Here is a 19,327-nt window from a genome sequence, read left to right as displayed (position 1 = left end):
AATTTGAAGTCATCACATTACCTGACTTCAAGCTATACTACAAAGCTATAGTTACCAAACAGCATGTATTGGTATAAAAGTAGATACACAGAACAATGGAACAGAATAGTGAACCCAGAAAGAAAGACAAATACTTGCAACCAACTGATCTTTGACAAAGCATACAAAAACATAAATTGAAGAAAGGACACCCTATGTAATAAATGGTGCTGGGAAAACTGAATAGCCACATGTAGAAGAATGAATGAAACTGGATCCCTCTCTCTCACCGTATAAAAAATCAACTCAAGATAGATCAAAGACTTAAATCTAAGACCTGAAACCATAAAAATTCTAGAAGAAAACCTAGGAAAAACTTTCTTCTGGATACTGACATAGGCAAAGATCTTATGACTAAGACCCCAAAAGCAAATGCAACAACAACAAAAATAAAAGGGACCTAATTAAACTAAAAATCTTCTGCACAGCAAAACACATAATCATCAGAATAAACAGACAGCTCACAGAATGGGAGAAAATATTTGCAAACTTTTGCATCAGACAAAGGATTAATATCCAGAATCTACAAGAAACTCAAACAAATCAGCAACAGTAAAACTAATAATCCCATCAAAAAGTAGGCAAATGACATGAATAGATATTTCTTAAAAGAAGACATATAGATGGCCAACAAACATGAAAAACTGTCCAATATCACTAACCATCAGGGAAACACAAATTAAAACCACAATGAAATACCACCTTACCCCTGCCAGAATGGCCACTATTAAAAAGTCAAAAAACAATAGATGCTGGTGTGAATGTGGTGATGTGGTGAAAAGGGAGCACGTTTACACTGCTGGTGGGAATGTAAATTAGTACAACCTCTATAGAAAACAGAATGGAGATTTCTTAAAGAACTAAAAGTAGATCTACCATTTAATCAAGAAATCCCACTACTGGGTATCTACTCAAAGGAAAAGAAGTCATTATATCAAAAAAACACTTTGCCAGGCGCAGTGGCTCACGCCTGTAATCCCAGCACTTTGGGAAGCCAAGACGGGCGGATCACGAGGTCAGGAGGTCGAGACCATCCTGGCTAACACGGTGAAACCCCATCTCTACTAAAAATACAAAAATAAATTAGCCGGGCTTAGTGGCGGGCGCCTGTAGTCCCAGCTACTCGGGAGGCTGAGGCAGGAGAATGGCGTGAACCTGGGAGGCGGAGCTTGCAGTGAGCCGAGATCAGGTCACTGCACTCCAGCCTGGGCGACAGAGCGAGACTCTGTATCAAAAACAAAACAAAACAAAACAAAACAAACAAACAAACAAACAAAAAACACTTGCAGGCATGTTTATTGCAGCACAATTCATGATTGCAAAGATACAAAACCAACCTAAGTGCCCATCAACTTATGAGAGGATAAAGAATATGTGGTATAAATACACCATGGAATACTATTCAGCCATTAAAAAAGAACAAAACAATGTCTTTTGCAGCAACTTGGATGGAACTGGAAGCCACTATTCTAAGTGAAGTAACTCAGGAATAGAAAACCAAAAACTGTATGTTCTCACTTATAAGTAAGAGCTAAACTATGGGCACACGAAGGTATACAGAGTGGAATAAGGAACTCTGGAGACTCAGAACGGGAAGGGTGGGAGGAGGGTGAGGAATAAAAAAACTACATATTGGGTACAATATACATTACTCAGGTGACAGGTGCACTAAAATCTCAGACTTCAGCACTACACAATTCATCCACATAACCAAAAACCGCCTATACCCCAAAGGCTATTGAAATTTAAAAATTTTAAATAGAAACACTTACCAATATTTAAAACATAATTGAGGGATGCAACTCCAGACAGGATGATTAGGCAAGAGTAGGTGACATTTTAGCTGACTCCATCCAGAAATATCCAGAAAATTTTGAGAAGAATCTTAGGGGCATTGGACTTTTTCAAGAGGTCCGGGTAAAGCCAGAAAAAAAAGTGCCATTTTGCAACCATTACTTTGTGCCTTTAAAATCCCCAAAATTGTTTTTCAAACTATACTCCTTGGAACCCTAAGGTGTGCCACTAAAACCTGTGCGGGAGCCACACACAGCTGGAGCGGGGCTGGAGACTCAGGCAGGGTTCTTTGTCCCTGACATCTCTGTTAATCAGAGCAGCTATATGCCCTCCAACTTTCTATATTATAGCTTCCATGTAAGCTTTTGCCTAAGAAACTGTTTGGCAACTGAGAAAATTTGAAAACCACTGCCCTAAGCTGATGTAGCCTAGGAAATGTGAAATTACATTAACGTAGAGAATGTTTTATCCAGGGCCTTCTACGTTTCAAAGTACAGCCATTAGTTCATCAGGATGTACATAGACTAAACAAGGACATAGAATGTTTTCTCCTTCCTCCTGGATTCCTGTCTCCCTTTAATTGAGAGCCATTCCTCAAGGAAAGAGGATTTACTTAACTGAACGATATATATTGATTATCTGAAATATTTTTTAACTCATTATACAATAGTTCATGTTTTCACACTTTGCCTAAATATTTTTTAAGAATCCCTACCCTGTGTAACATGCTACAGTTGCTTCACAGCTGTGCTAAAATAAAGTCAAGGAGGCAGCCAAATAGAACTTCCTGTTAGCTGGTGATATGGCTTGGATGTTTGTCCCCTTCCAATCTCATGTTGAAATAATGCCCAGTGTTGGAGGTGGGGCCTGGTAGGAGGAGATTGGATCACGGGAGCAGATCCTTCATGAATGGTTTAGCACCATCCCCTTGGTGATGAGTGAGTTCTTACTCAGTTGGTTCATGTGAGATGTGATTGTTTAAAAGACTCTGGGACCTCCCCCTTCTCTCTCTCTTGCTCCCACTCTCACCATGTGACATCATCTGCTCTCCCTTTGCCTTCTGCCGTGATTATAAGCTTCCTAAGACCCTCACTAGAAGCAGATTCTGGAGCCATGCTTGTACAGCCTGCAAAACTGTGAGCCAATTAAACCTCTTTTCTTTACAAGTTACCTAGTTTCAGATATTCCTTTATAGCAATGTAGAAACTGACTAACACAGAAAATTAGTACTGAGCAGAGGGATGTTGCTATAAAGATGCCTGAAAATGCGAAAGTGTCTTTTAATAATGGGCAGAGGTTGGAAGAGTTTGAAGGACTCAGAAGACAGGAAGATGAAGGAAAGTTTGAAACGTCTTAGAAAGTTGTTAAGTGGTTGTGACCAAAGTGCTGATTGAAATATGGAGTGAAAATGAGCCTGATGAAGTAAGGAAGATGGGAGTGAGGAACTTATTGGGAACTGGAGTTAAGGTCACCCATGTTACACCCTAGCAAAGAATGTGGTTGGGTTGGATTCATGACCTAGAGATCTGTGGAAGTTCGAATTTAAGAGTGATGACCTAAGATATTTGGCGGAAGAAATTTATAAGCAGCAAAGTGGTCCAAGATGTGAACTGGATGCTTCCAACAACCTATGATTAGATACAGGAGTGAAGAAATGACTTAAAGTTGGAATTTATAATGAAAAGGGAAGCAGAGCAAAAAAATGGAAAAATTTGCCTCTTGGCCATGTGGTAAAGAAAGCAAAAGCATTTTCAGGAAAGGAATCCAGGCAGGCTATGTTGTAGAGATTCGCATGACTAAAAGGGAGGCCAAGTGCTAGTAATATCCAAGACAATGGATGAAGGGCTTTGAAGGCATTTCAGAAGTTTTCAGGGCAGCCTCCCCGCACAGGCCCAGAGGCCTAGGAGGAAAGCATGATGTTGGTGGCCAGGCCCAGGGCCCCCTCCCCTGAGCAGCCTTGGGGCACTGCACCCCTCATTCCAACTAGTCTAGTTTCAGCTTCAGCTCAAAGAGGCCTGGGTTCAGCTTGGACCACCATTCTGGAGGGTGCAAGCCATAAGCCTTGGTGGCTGCCATATGATATTAAGCCTGCAGATGCTCAGAATGCAAGCATGAAGGAGGCTTTGTGGCTTCCACCTAGATTTCAGAAGATGTATGGAAATGCCTGGGTGCCTGGCAGAAGCCTGCCATAGGAGTGGAGCCCTCATAGAGAAGCACTATTAGGGCAATACTAAGGGGAAATGTGGGTTTGGAGCCCACACACAGCATCCCCACAAGGGCACTGCCTAGTGGAGTTGTAGGAAGGAGGCCTAGTGGAGTTTCAGAATGGTAGATTCACTGGCAGCTTGAAAAGCTACACTCTCTCAACTCCAACCTGTGAGAGCAGCCACATGGCCTGCACCCTGCAAAACCACAGCAGTGGGGCTTCCCAGAACCTTGAGATCCCAAGCCTCACACAAAGATGTGGGACATGAAGTCAAGAATTATGTTAAAGCTCTAAAATGTAATGCCTGCACTGCTGGGTTTCTGACTTGGTTAGGGCCTGTTTTACCTTCTTATGGCCAATTTCTTCCTTTTGGAATGTATACCCAATGCCTCTACCACCATTGTATCTTGGAAGTACATAACTTATTTTTTATCTGATAGGCACATAGTTGAAAGAACTTCATCTCCAGATAAGACTTGACCCTTGGGACTTGAGACTTGGGACTTTTTAGTTAGGCTGGAATGCGTTAAGTATTGGGGGAACTATCATGAATGCATGACTGTATTTCAAAATGTGAAAAGGTCATGAGATTTGGGGGGCCCTCACCAGAAGCAGAATACCCTCAAGTATTTCTTTATAGTGATACAAAAACTGACTGACAAAGCTAGTAATCTTCTCCACTCTACAATCATTGACAAATTAAAAAAAAAAGTGGCAGTACAGTACACTCAGTGGATTTAGCTGGGCTAATTTTAGCCTGCTGAAACCCCAGGGTTATCATTTGGGAATTAGATTTTCTGTAACAGAAAAAAAAATCATGAATAATAGTGGCATAAACAAGACAGAAGGACATTTTAATTCCCCTCCCCAAAAAGTCATGTAGTCAGGCCACATCCACCATGCACTCTAAGTGTTAGGACCCAGACTCTTTTCACCTTGTGGTTCTGCCATGCAGAGTTTCTATCCCAAGATCACCTCGTGTTTCAAAAGGGCTACTTGAGCCCCAACCATGTAATCCAAATTTCTGTCAACAGGAAGGATGAAGTAGGGGGAAAGGACATGCCTTCTCATTTTAAAGACACTTGCTGGAAATTGCAACCTGTACTTCATTTTACACCTCATTGGCCAAAACTTAACCATGTGGCCAAACCCAGCTGCAGGAAGTTGAGAAATGTAGTCTTTTTTCCAAGTAGTCATGTGCCAGCTTAAAATTAGGTGTTGTATTGCTGACCCCTGTGTACCTCAGTAGCCTCATCTCACTGTGCTCACCCCCGCTCTTTGAGCTCTGCCACACTGGCCTGCTCCCAGTGACTTGACTAGATCAGGCTCCCTTACAAGAGAGGGTCTTTGTATGTTCTCTTTTGTTGTCTGAGCCACCCTTCTCCCATGGCCTACCCTCCTTATCTATCTATTAATAAACCCCTTCTATCCTTCAGATCTGACTCAAAACAACACCTTCAGAGGAAAACCTTCTTTTACCTCAAACTAGGTCGAATGCCCCACTATACAGTCTCAGGGAGCATACCCTTCTTGTTTGTAGTACTTATCACTGTTATAGTTTGACATTTACTTGTATGGTTAGTTGATTAATGATTATCTCCTCCTTCAGGCAGTAAGTCAGTCTTATTCACTACTGTATCTCTAGCACTTTGCTTAATACCTGGTGCTTAGAAGGTGTCCAGTAAATATGAGTTAAACAAGTTAATACCATTTAAATGTCTGCTTTACAAACATGGTGCAAAATTCCCAAAAAAAAAAAAAAAAATTGGGGGGCAAAGTACACGAACAGAAACTTCTCAAAAGAAGACATAAATATGGCTAACAAGCATATGAAAAAATGCTCAACATCACTAATCATTAGAGAAACGCAAATCAAAACCGCATGAGACACCATTTCACACTAGTCAGAATAGCTATTATTAAAAAAACTCAAAAAATAACAGACTGGTGAGGTTGCAGAGAAAAGGAATGTTTATACACGCTGATGGGAATGTAAATTAGTTCTGTCACTGTGGAAAGCACTTTGGAGATATCCCAAAGAACTTAGAAATACCATTGGACCCAGCAATCCCATTACTTGATATATACCCAAGGGACTGTAAATCATTCTGCCATAAAGACACCTGCATACATGCATTGACTGCAGCACTATTCACAATAGCAAAGACATGGAATCAACCTAGATGCTTACTAGCAGTAGATTGGATAGAGAAAATGTGGTACATATACACCATGGGATACTATGCAGCCATAAAAAAGAATGAAATTATATACTTTGCAGCAACATGGATGGTGCTGGAGGCCATTATTCTAAGCAAATTAATTTAGGAACAGAAAACCAAACACTGCATGTTCTCACTTATAATTAGGAGCCAAACACTGGGTGCTCATGGACATAAAGATGGCAACAACAGACACTGGGGCCTACTTGAGAGTGGAAGGTGGGAGAAGGGTGAAAAAATCATTTGTACACCAGACTCTAGTGACATGCAATTTACTCATAACCACGTAACAAACCTGTGCACATATCCCCTTGAACCTAAAATAAAAGTTAGAAGGTAAACAAAAACATATTTATGATAAATATAAGATGTATAAGATGTATGACTAATTACAAAGGTATTTTTTTCCATTTAGCTTGCCTAAATTATGATTGTATACAAAATAAAAATATGAATATTTTCTTGTCCATAATCTGGAAACTCTGAAGCTTTTTTGGGGAAGAGGGATATGGAGTGGTTGCTTATATTAGTGAATTTGGGCATGAGGCAGTTGGGGAGTTTTATTTCTATTTTTAATCTTCCCAGGTGTTTTCTCCTTCATTCCCAAGCTCCTTTGCAGCTGGCTTTAAATTTTTGCATTGAGTCATCCTTGAATACATTTCCTAAATATACTCTAATCAAAGTAGCAGGCTTCCTTTAGTATTTCAGCCAGTCTGATGTAATTCTAACAATATAGACAACAATTTCACTCCTCTAACTTGAACAATCTTCTATCTGCAGCTTTATTGAAAAATCCCCTAGTGTGTAATTTACCAGCACTTTCTGTTTAGAGGTGATGGTAATAGGCCTTATTCAGGGAATCAAAACTGAACAACTCCCAACACTAATCTTTTACTGGAGTTGAGTCACATCTTTCTATATTTCTTTTGTGTAAAAATACCATGAAAAATAAAATGACTGTGAAAGAGAGAAAAAATAATCAAGAGCTGACTATATTTGTGGTGTTTTCCAACTGTGGCTTCTACATGACTTCTTTGTTAAATTACCTGGAATCATATTGTCTTTAATAATGATGAAATGATAATAGAGTCATAGCAAATATTTATTGAGTGCTTACTATATGCCATGCAGAGCCATCAAAATAAAACACTAAGGAACACTATGCTAACCTAATACTGTAAAACCAAACATACTAGAACGCCCTATGTTTGAAACTCATTGTGTCTGGCAATATACACTATGTATATATAAATGACATACAAAATCTTCTACCAGCAAATTGGTAAGCATGAGTCATAAGATTTCTTGAGCTCTTCTGCTTTCACATCCAAATTTTGATATGTGTTATGGATACTCTTCCTTCTCACTTGAGTTTCAGATTATTAATTCAAGCTACCTCCTTGGGTTTTCACTGACTTATTTCTTAAGTGTCTTTCATCTAATGCAACTCACAGCCAACAGACTGTGAGCTGATAAGCAACTCACAGCCAACAGACTTCATGCAGCCCACCTGGCTTTGTGACACTGTCCACAATACAACTTCAGAAACAATAAGTGAAAATATTAGTATTGATAAATGATATTCCCACTCATATATACATATCTGTAAAACCCTGTCCATGTTTTCTCTTGCCTTCAGGTCTCTACACACTCTGTTCCCTCTGTCTGAAACCTGCAGCCTGCTTCTGCCTAGCAAATTCTGAACCATCTATCACATCTCAGCTTTAGTATCTCTCTAAATCCAGGTATCTAGTCAGTAACACTATTGTATAGCATTTACCATACTATGTTATGAAAGTGCTATACATTTGTCTGTAATGCCCAATGGATTATAAGCTTTAGAACAGTGAGGACTGTGTCTTCTCTTGGTTTATTTTCTGCATCAAAAGCAAGCAAAATAAGTATTCATGTTCATATATATTTAAAAATGTATTGACTATTTATTATAGACCTGGACAATAACTATGGAGGTATGCTTTCAGCCTGATTAATGTCCTGCTATAAGTTGCCCAATTCTCAAACATAAACCACAAATTCTGCTTTTGTTGCAAAAGCAACAGCTATACAATCATGTGGATATAAACAAAACCAACCTACCTATCCCAATTCCAAAATAAATTAACAGTTCTGGATTTCTTGCCATCAATTGTATCTTCAGTAAGTAATTTGTTGGAGACAATGGTAGAATTATGGTAGTTTATTCATGTGATAATTTATTTAAATATATAAATAGACTGACCATGTTTCTTATCTGCTCAAAACTTCCAGTGATCCCTTAATATCTGTAGAATAAAAATCCATATTTCTGAGGTTGATATTTAAGGCTGGTCATAATCTTGCACCTTCCTACCCTTCCAGCCCTATCTTCCCAACCCATCACACACTCAGTATTCTAGGCAAATCAATGTTATTCCCTAATATGTGCAATCTTTGATCATAATGATAATAACCAACCCGCAAAGAGTCGTCATTATATGCCAGCCCCTCTTCTAAGTGCTTTACATATGTTAACTCATTTAATCTTTACAACAACATTGTTAGGTGGCTATCACTATTAACCCTGTTTTAGAAATGAAGAACTTGAGGCACCTTGCTTAAGGTCACACATTATGTAGGAAAGTCTGGCTGTGATCCCAGACAAGTTTAGCTCCAGGGGAATATTCTGAATCATTATGCTCCCTGCTTCCCTATTCTCTTACTTCTGCCTGTCCCCACCTCTGCATTTCTGAATCCCATACACAGCCTTCAAGTCTCAACTTAAATGGCACTTCCTCTATGAAGACTTCCTTGATCTCCCACTATCCTTGCTTCTCCTGAAATCTCCTAGCCTCTTGCCAATATTTAGTTTCTAATAGAGCTGACTTTCTAACTTGTCTGTATTTCAATGTATTTGCCTTTGCCTCACCTGAGGTAAGCTCCTTAAAGTCAGAAGCTTATTTCATTATTGATCTTTGCTTTAACTCCAGTACACACAGTTTGTAGTTTCATTCATAACAGGTATGTCATAATTTTTTTTTTGGAAATTGAAGCAAAAAGTAAAGAGGCAAACAATGAAAAAAGAATGTGATAAATGGATTATCCTCTGATAGTTTATTATATTTTAATACCATATTCAAAGCCACTGAACACATTTGTCCGAATAAAATAAATTCTAATAAACTGAGAAAACTATCTAAGACTTTTCTTCTCCATGCCTCTGTATCATTTTTCCCAATCACCCTTTTGTTTTTCTTACAGATATCTACCTTAAGCACTATCCTTAAGGACTGAGCTTAAATGTCACTTCCTCCCAAGGCCGTCCTTGAGGCTGTCCATATAATAACCCCAGGGATGATGACAGATTTATTCTGTACCTCCTATGGCACTTCTGCCTAACATTACATAATCCATCGGATTGTATTGAGGTGTTTACTTGACTTCTTATTAGGCTGGGAATAGAGGGCCATGGACTTCATCTTCATGTGGCTGGAGGAATTAGCAGAGGAACCCTGTCCCCACACTTACAGCCTTTAATCAGAAAAAAACCCATTGCTAAGTATAGACTATAACCTAGGCTGCACCCATCCCAGAGTAACAAAAAGCTGCCATTCTGTACTACTCTGGTGGTTATGAATGCCTAGAGCTGCTCTGGGCAGGATTCTCACTAATAAATAAAATGTTCTTACTTCAATATCAGTTTAGACCTTACCATCTCTGAGAATAACATTAATACTTTCTCTTAGAAGCCGTTGCTTACATTATAGGTTAGCCAGTACTATGGTTTGAGTTTTTATCCCCTCCAAAACTCATTTTGAAATTATGTGCCGATATGACCAAATTAAGAGGTGAGACTTTTAAGAAGCCATGAGAGTTCCACCCTTGTGGGTGGGATTGGTGCCCTTGTGAAAGGAAAAGTTCAGCCCCCTCTTGCTCTCTCTTGCCCTTACACCTTCTGCCATTGGACGGCACAGCAAGAAGGTCCTCACAAGACGCTGGCCCCTCTATCTTGAACTTCCCAGACTCCAAGACCATAAGAAATTTCTGTTCTTTATAAATTACCCAGGCTGTGTATTCTGTCATGGCAGCACAAAATGAACTAAAACATCCAGTAAAGGAGCCAGCAGGTCTGCAATTTTGCTGGTGGGAGTTTTAAGAAGGAAACTCATGTTGAGGCCTCCCCTGACTAGAGGACTACAGCCAAACGCTTCCTTCACCCATACATCCCATTTTCCCTTAAAGCGTAGGCTTTCCTGGGATTTTTGTACTTGGCAGTGGAGAGGAGAGCTAGATTTTTTTTACACTAAGAAGCTTGCTTGAGAAAGGGTTGTTTTGGCTGGGTATGGTGGCTCATGCCTATAATCCCAGCACTTTGGGAGGCTGAGACAAGAGTATCACTTGAGCATACGATTTCAACAGCAGCCTTGGTAACACACTGGAACACTTGTCTCTACAAAAAAAAAAAAAAATGTTTTAAATAAAAAATGGTCAGGGATGCTGGTGTGCTTGTAGTCCCAGCTACGCGGGAGGCTAAGGTGGGAAGATTACTTATGTCTGGGGAGTTGAAGCTGCGGTGACTCATGATTGTACCACTGCATTTCAGTCTGGGCAACAGAGTGAGACCCTTTCAAAAGAAAGAAAGGAAGAGAGAAAGAAAGACAGGGAAGAAGGAAAGAAGGAAGGAAGGAAGGAAGGAAGGATGGAAGGAAGGAAGGAGACAGAGAAAGAAAGATGAAAGAAAGAAAAAGAAAGAAAGAAAGAAAAAAGAAAGAAAGAAAGAAAGAGAAAGAAAGAAAGAAAAGAAAAAAAAGAAAAAACAGGTATTTTTTGTGCGACAAGGACCAAAAAAAGCCCAAAATACCCTGAGAGTAGGCATGCTATCCCCTGGCAGCTAGGGTGGCTGGGGAGTTGTGGTCTAATTTCTCTGAGATTCAAGATAAAGTACAGTTGAGCTAAACTGTCTCTTCTAGTTGTAATTTCCTCTGCTTTCATTCTCTGATGTGGAAATTCCCAGTCTCAGATAGTGCTTTAGGGCTGCTGAAGACAGTGGGTGGTGACAGGAAAATGCAACTTGTGCCACCCCTCCGTCTTTGGCCTCAGTGGAGAAAAGGTGTCAATGGTGCTAAGTGGTGCTGAGCTTCAAGTGGTATTGCAAGATGACTGGGAGCAAAGCTGGGGTAGCGGAAGACCCATGATGCTAGAGGAATAGCTGAAAGCAGACATGCACACAATAGAGTAATACAAAAACTTTGAATTTCTCCAAAGGAAAGGAAAGCACCACTCCCTGAGGACAAAAGAGAGTTATAGAAAAAAATCCTACAATAGACATTCAGTAAATGTTTAATACCAATCCAAAACCCAAAAAGAAATATTTCTACTGCTCTTCTGAAAGTCAAAGACAGAAAACTTGGACACTTGACTAAAATAATTCTTCATATAGTGAGAAGGAGGAAGTATAGTTGAATCTATAAGAGCTGTTCTCTAGGCAATGCTGTCCAATAGAACTTTCTGCAATATTGAGAGATTACGGATTACACTCTATGTCTGTGCAGTCCAATATGGCAGCCCCAGCCACATGTTGCTATTATGCACTTAATATGTGGCTAGTACAATTAAAAACTAAATTTTAAATTTTAATTAATTTAAATTTAAATTAAATACATGTGCTGATAGCTACCATATTGAACAGTGCAACTTTAGACTCATGCTGACTTAGATTTGATTCCCAGCTGTACCTTTTACAACTCATGTGCTCTGAAGTAAGACAATAAGCCTTTCTAAGCTTTAGTGTCCTAATGTGTAAAATGCAAATATTAATAACAGTCTTTGGAGAGTATTGAGCATTAAATAAGATAATGCATATAAGTGCTTAACAGTACCTAGTACAAAGTACATGCTCAATATATGTTAGTAAATTATTTAACATCAAGATAGATGACAGTAATATGAACTACAAGCTTTTTTATCAATTGGAATAACAGAAGAATAGTTATTTTAATAAAGAAAGAGTTCCTCTCTGTTCCATTGCCATATTTCATTTTCTTCATAGCACTACCATTCTCTAGAAGTTATATTATTAATTTATTCATTTACATGGTTTTTATCTCTTTGCAATGCAAGAACAGTGTATAAGTTCACAAAAAAATTTTTTTGTTATTGTTCTTTCTCTTCTTTTTCATAAGCCCAGTATCTTGTTAAGCACCTACCCATGATAGGTTCTTCCTAAGCAGTTATTGAGTAGATTAATAACTTAACAAATTAACCTAATCTCGTTCTGACCTTCAAAAAACCTTAGGGATACTACTCCTTACCAAAAGAGAAAAGAAAAGATGCTTTTTCTCCCACAATGGAGAGTGCATAATGAAAGACTAATGGTGGAAAAATATAGGATGATTTTATAAATCAGTATGAATCAATTAAGACCAAAGCAAATGCTACCTTTTTTGAGATTTGGAACTTCAGCTCTTTGGATTCTTTTATTACATAATTGCTCAAAAATTAGTGAGTAATTTAGATTACTATACGTATAATTTGCCAATAAAAATGATGTTCTATCAAAATTAATTGCCTTTTATTTTTGTCAAACCTATTTTCAAAGAATTCAATCAAAATATTAAAATGTTTTCCAGAAAATAAAACTCAATTAACATAAATGAAATGAAGATAACTATGCTTTTATATGATGATGTGCCTCAAATGCATTTTTCATGCTTTAGTACTCAGCAAAAGCATAACATAATAAAGTTTTAAGAAACACTGAAATTGTCTCTAATTTGCAAATCCACCATAGTCAAAATATATTGTTAATAAAATTAACATTCACATAATGGCACTGCTACCAAAGTATAATTAATATAAACTGAACTAGATTATAATTTACTGGGAAGAATACTCCACTAATTGCCAAAGAAGTGCCTGAATAGTGATTGACACCTGTAGCACACAGAAATATAGTCAGAATTCACAATCTCAGAGGATCTTTAATCTAATGCTTTAAGGTAGGAAGAGAAGAGATTAGAAAACATACTCTACTTCATACAGAAAAACTGGTATTTTTTATTTGATTGCTTTCTTCCTCTTTAAATTATTGGGTATGAACATCAGGTCTTTGGGCAGGGAAGTGAATAGGTTTGCAACATATATTTAGATCCAAAATAACAATCATTATAATAGGTAACATGTAATTCTTACTATCTGTTCATCACTGTTCTAAGACTTTATTTGTAAATTGTCCAATCCACTTTTTCCCTGGCCAGATAATTCAAAGCCAACATTTCCGAACTAAATTCATTACCTTTCCCATGTTTAAAGAAAAACTTTAGACATAATAAATTTAACAAAATTTATTTGCACAGAGTGACTCATGACTCAGGAGGCACTCAAAACCAGAGCAGGTTCAGAGAGCTCCATCCAGCAGTGTGAGCAGTGAGGTTTCATAGGCCAAACACAGAAGCAAAATAGAGAAATCACCTGATTGGTTATAGCTAGATATCTTCCTTATTTGGGCATGGTGTGATGAGGCATTTGCCTTATTTGGGCATGGTATTACCAGGTGGCTGCCAGTGATTGGCTAAAGCTGTACTATTTGTGATTGGCTGAAACCTGGATATTAGTTAGAAAGAAATATACTCCTAAGTTAGGTTTCAGCTTGTTTATGCACTAAGTTAGGTAGTAATTTGTTATGTAAGAACTGAAAGTACTCAGAGAGCCTCAGGCTAATGGCCTCCTGCCTATTTAATTACACACCCATGAACTTGCAAATCATTTGAGTTATTTTCTTAACTATTTATTGGTGGAAATGTACCTTCTTAAAGAAAACCTGGGTCCAGGCACAGTGGCTCACCAGTAATCCTAGAGCTTTGGGAGGCTTAGGTGGGAGGATTACTTGAGGCCAGGAGTGTAAGAGCAGCCTGAACAACATAGTGAGAGCCTGTCTACAAAAAATTTTTACAACTAGCCAAATGTGGTGGTGCATACCTGTAGTCCTAGCTACTGGGGAGGGTGAAGCAGGAGATCACTGGAGTCCAGGAGTTTGAGGCTGCAGTGAGCTATGATTGCACCACTGCACTCCAGCCTAGGCTACCAAATGAGACCTCATCTCTATAAAGAAAAGAAAACCTGAAAAATTAAAATATATGTACAGAACAGATGAGTTTAATATTGGGTATGTTGAAAATGCATGCATGATACATGACATAATTAAAATACAACTTTGCTTTTGGCTCTCCATTATCTCTCTAAAATTTATTCATCTGGGTAGTCTCCTACACCAGAATAAAAACTCTATCAGGTCTAAGAATTTTTAAATTCCACTCTTCAATGACAGTTATACAATGAGTTTAGTCACACCAAAAAAAGCCTCAGTTCCAAAGAGCAGAATGGTGGTTGCCAAGGGCCCGGGGCAATGAAGAGTTACTGTTTATGCAGAATGAAAGAGTTATGAAGATGGATGATGGTGATGCTTGCACAGCATTATGAATGTATTTGATAACACCAGACTGTATACTTAAGAATAGTTAAGCTGGTAAATTTTATGTCATATGTATTTTACCACCATAAAAATAATTGGGGAAAAAGTCTAATTCAAATATTATATGTGCAGCCACATACAATAATTAAAACTCTGAACTTGACTAAATGCTTCTTCTCTCCTTGGCTCCATCATAAGGCTGGAAGTCTGCGATGAGAAAGGCACTTGTGGTAGCTGCTTCTCTGTTTGTTCACAATGCTTTCCCCAGCTGAGTCATGAGCCCTGGCCCTCTTGTGTGGGTTCAGAGGAGGGAGAAACGGAAAGGGACAAGAAAGGACTAACTTATCGTGAACTGGTCTCATATTGCATGCTCCTGGCTAGTGAGTTCAGCTGACCTCCCTCTCCGGTGGTGTTTTACTGGGTTTCTGTCTCTGTATTTTACCACTGTGCCACTCTCCCCTGCAGTATCTCTGACCCAAAAGGATGACTTTGCCTTTTAGGTGGTCACTTATAACTCCTTTCTCAGGCATACTTCCATACTGTTTCTGCTGAGGACTTCATTCCAGGAGGCCTATGGGACAGATGAGAATTCCACTGGATCACTACTCCTGTGCAGCCCACATCTAGTCCATTTCAAACATGCATCCCTTGCCTTGACAATGTATTTGAGGCAGGCTGATCCCAGAGTGGCAGCAACCATTGCCAAAGCAATTAGTCATCCCTTGTCTCTCCTTCTAGACTTTCTGGACAAGAATCAGACCCCAAACCACAGTTTACCTCAGTTCTCTCAGAGAGAGTCAGGCACCAGTTCTCATAACTGCAGGGAACACATTCCAAAGTCCACCAAATATCCCTTTCTTTCACTAAGCTTGGGCAAGAATGTAAAAATCCCCTGCCACCTCCCTCCCAAAGGCAGGTGATGAGATTTTAGAGCATGAAGAAAAGTATTCCTAAATACATTTATTTAGCAGTCTTCTCTCTCTTCCCATCCTCTGAACACTTTTTATTTCTTTGCTCTGCTAAGTCAGGGAATTGATTCTCAGAGAATTCCTTTACTAAGTCTTTATTTACAGATACATCCCACTCTCCATTTGCCTATCAATAGCTACTATCTTAGTGCCTCAATTGAAGCTGAGGCATGAAGAGTCTCACTCTAACATGAATATAAAAGCCAGTTGAAGTCTAAGCTTCTGTAACAGAGAGACCCAATCAAAATAGATTAAATAAGACTGAGGCTTGACTTTTCTGGATCAGAAAGGCTGTTCTCTTTATTAATTTAGCACTCAATTTCCTTCCACGTTGATGCTCAGCCATCCTCTAAGGATGTAGCTCTTAAATCTGTTGGCCCCTGAACCCTTTTATACTCTTAAAAATTATTGAGAAACCATGAAATCTAAAATGCTACCACCTCCAAATGTTGGCAAGGATGCGGAGCAAGAGAAGAGCTCATTCATTGATGGTAGAAATACAAAACTGTACAGCAACTTTGGAAGACAGTTTGGCAGTTTCTTACAAAGCTAAACATACGCTTACCATATGATCCAGCAATCGTGCTCCTTGGTATTTACTCAAATAAATTGAAAACATGTCCACAAAAAAAAACCTGCACATGGATGTTTATAGCAGCTTAATTCAAATTGCCAAAACTTGGAAGCAAGGTGTCCTTCAGTAGGTGAATACATAAATAAACTGTGGTACATCCAGACAATTGAATGTTATTCAGTGCTAAAAAGACATGAACTATAAAGCTATAAAAAACATGAAAAAACCTTAAATGCATATTATGCAGTGAAAAAAGCAATCTGAAAAGGCTACATACTGTATGGTGCCAATTACATGGCACCCTGGAAAAGGCAAAACTATGGAGACAGTAAAATGATCAGTGGTTGTCAGGGGTCAGGGGGAGGGAGGGATGAGTAGGCAGAGCACAGAAGATTTTTAGGGCAGTAAAACTACTCTGTATGATACTATAATAGTGGATACATGTCATTATACATTTGTCAAAATCCATAGAATTCACAATGCTGTGAATAAACTCTAATGTGTGGACTTTGGGTGATAATAATGTGTCAATGTAGATTCATCGATTGTAACAAATGTATCACTCTGGTTTGGGATGTTAATAGTTGGGGAGGTTGTGTGCATTTGGGGAGGAAGGGTATATGAAAATTCTCTATATTTTCCACTTGATTTTACTGTGTACCTAAAATGTCTGTAAAAAAAACATGTCAAAATAAAATTTCTGAGGACTCCAAAGAGCTTTGGATTTTATGAATTATGTCTATCAATGACTATTGCATTCAAAATTAAAACTAAAATTTTTACAATAATTATTAATTCTTTCAAAAATAGTACTTAACCCATTATATATGAAAATAAGTAATATATTTCTGGGAAAAGCAGATCTATTTACTAAAACACAAATGTAATGAGAAGAGTGAAATTGTTCTGTTTTTGAAAATCTCTTTAATATTAAATACCTGGGTTAATAGAAGTCAGTTAGATTCTCATATATTCTTCTGCATTCAGTCAGTTTCACTGTATTGTTTTCATTAAAATGGATCAATAGAAGCCAGCCACACAGAGTTTTGTAGTTGGAACATGAAGGGCTACTCTAATAGTCTTTTGAGATAATTATGGCTATTCTTGTTGGATAATATACCAAAATTTGACAAGTTATAGGATAGTTAAGATAGAATATCCTATAGGATTATAGAGGAGTTATACCAAAACTTAATAAGTAATAGGATAGTTGCAGGGTAGAATCTTAAATCTGATATTAATGAACTGTTCATATTCTATTACATTAAAATCCATTGGTTTATCATGCAATTTGCATGGGTTTTTTTTTTTTACTATGTGTGAGGTTGTAACATCCATTGGTCATTTAGAAAACACTGGTTAACTGAGTTAATGTAGGTTCAAATTGCATGATAAACCAATAGATTTTAATATAATAGGACATGAACAGTTCATTAATATCAGGTTTAAGATTCTACCCTGCAACTGTCCTATAACTTACCAAGTTTTGGTATAACTGTCCTATAATCCTATAGGATTGACACACTTCATTATGTAATATTTAAAAAACATATTAATTAATATACTGCCAACATCATCAACAGAAGTATTTAAATATTGGGAAGCTATTGAGGTCACAGCAGCAAATATAAGTTTTTTTAAACATATTTTTGCTTACCTGCTCAAATTTTAACATTGGCTGACTTCATTCATTTTCAAAAAATGTCTGCTGAAATCCCCAAGTCTAAATAACCATAGTTTTTCTGTCTACCTATTTAAATACAAATGGTGGTACACCACAAAACAACAAAAAGCAAGTTCATCTATTCAAACACGCAGAGGCTTTGAGACACCCACCGTACTTAGGCATGCAGCAGAAGAATTGGATGCACACTTGCCATTTTGTCACACTGAATGTTAAAAAGATGTATTCTCAAAGGGCAAGATTTAATAAAATTAATGATTTTTACTACTTCATCAAGGAAAACTTTAGGTGAAACTGGCACTTTTCACTACTGTGTAGTGATGAATCAAATGACTACTTTTTCAATACAGTGAACTGCCTAGATTTGTGCTAAAGTGACAGTTTTACCCCCATTAATTTTGCACCCGCAGAGCCAATGTCAACATAATGTATAAAGCAAATAACAAATTCATATTGCAGTGAAAATAGTTTTGACCTCTCAGACCCTCAAAGGGTCTTGCAAACTTGCAAGAGTCTGCAGACCACACTTTGAGATCAACTGTCTTAGAGTTCTGTCTGCATCTCCATGGTCCAAGTTAGCTGACCTCCATATCGGCCTGTTGCATGGGGAAAGCTATTGAAGCAAAATGAGTATGTGTCACTTCTGCTTACATTATACTGGTAAGAACTTGATCACATGGTATTAATTAGCTATTTCTGAGTAACAGCCCACCCTGAAAACTTAGTGCCTTAAAGTAACAACCATTTTATTGAGCTCATTATCCCGTGGGTTGGCAATGTAGACTACATTCAGCTGGGTAGTTTCTGTCTCTATTAGAATCCCTCATGCATCTTTCATCATCTGCAGGTCAGCTAGGTGGTTTTGCTTCTGGGGGGTTCACTGACTGTCAGCTGAGGAGATGAGCAGACTAGCCATTGTCTCTCACCAACCAGCAGGCCAGCCCAGTCTGTGACGGTAGTCACAGATAACCGTGAAATTCTAAGAGAGGGCAATGGTACAAAAGGCCTATTGAGGTCTAGGTTCAGAGTTGACACAATATCACTCCCACTGCATTCTATTAGGCAAAGCAAGTCATGAGGCCAGCTCATACTCAGAAGGTGTGAAATAGACTCTGCATAATGAAAGGAGAAGCATCAAAGTCACATTGCAAAAGAGTATGAATACAGGGAGCGGAATAATTGCAGCTAGTTTACAAGTACTCTACCACACATGGCCAAAATTAGCTGCCAACAAGGGTGATAGAGTCTTCAAATGGCAGCCATAAACTTATGAGCAGGAAGAACATATCTCTTGGGAACAAATCAGCAGTTTGTAAAGATTTCCATTGTTCCCCAATTCCAATCAAAATTACCACCAATTTTTTTAGGGAACTTGACAATTTGATTCTAAAACT

Source organism: Pan troglodytes, chromosome 3 (genome assembly GCF_028858775.2).
Source record: "Pan troglodytes isolate AG18354 chromosome 3, NHGRI_mPanTro3-v2.0_pri, whole genome shotgun sequence".
NCBI lineage: Eukaryota > Metazoa > Chordata > Mammalia > Primates > Hominidae > Pan > Pan troglodytes.
This window is presented reverse-complemented; position numbering follows the sequence as displayed.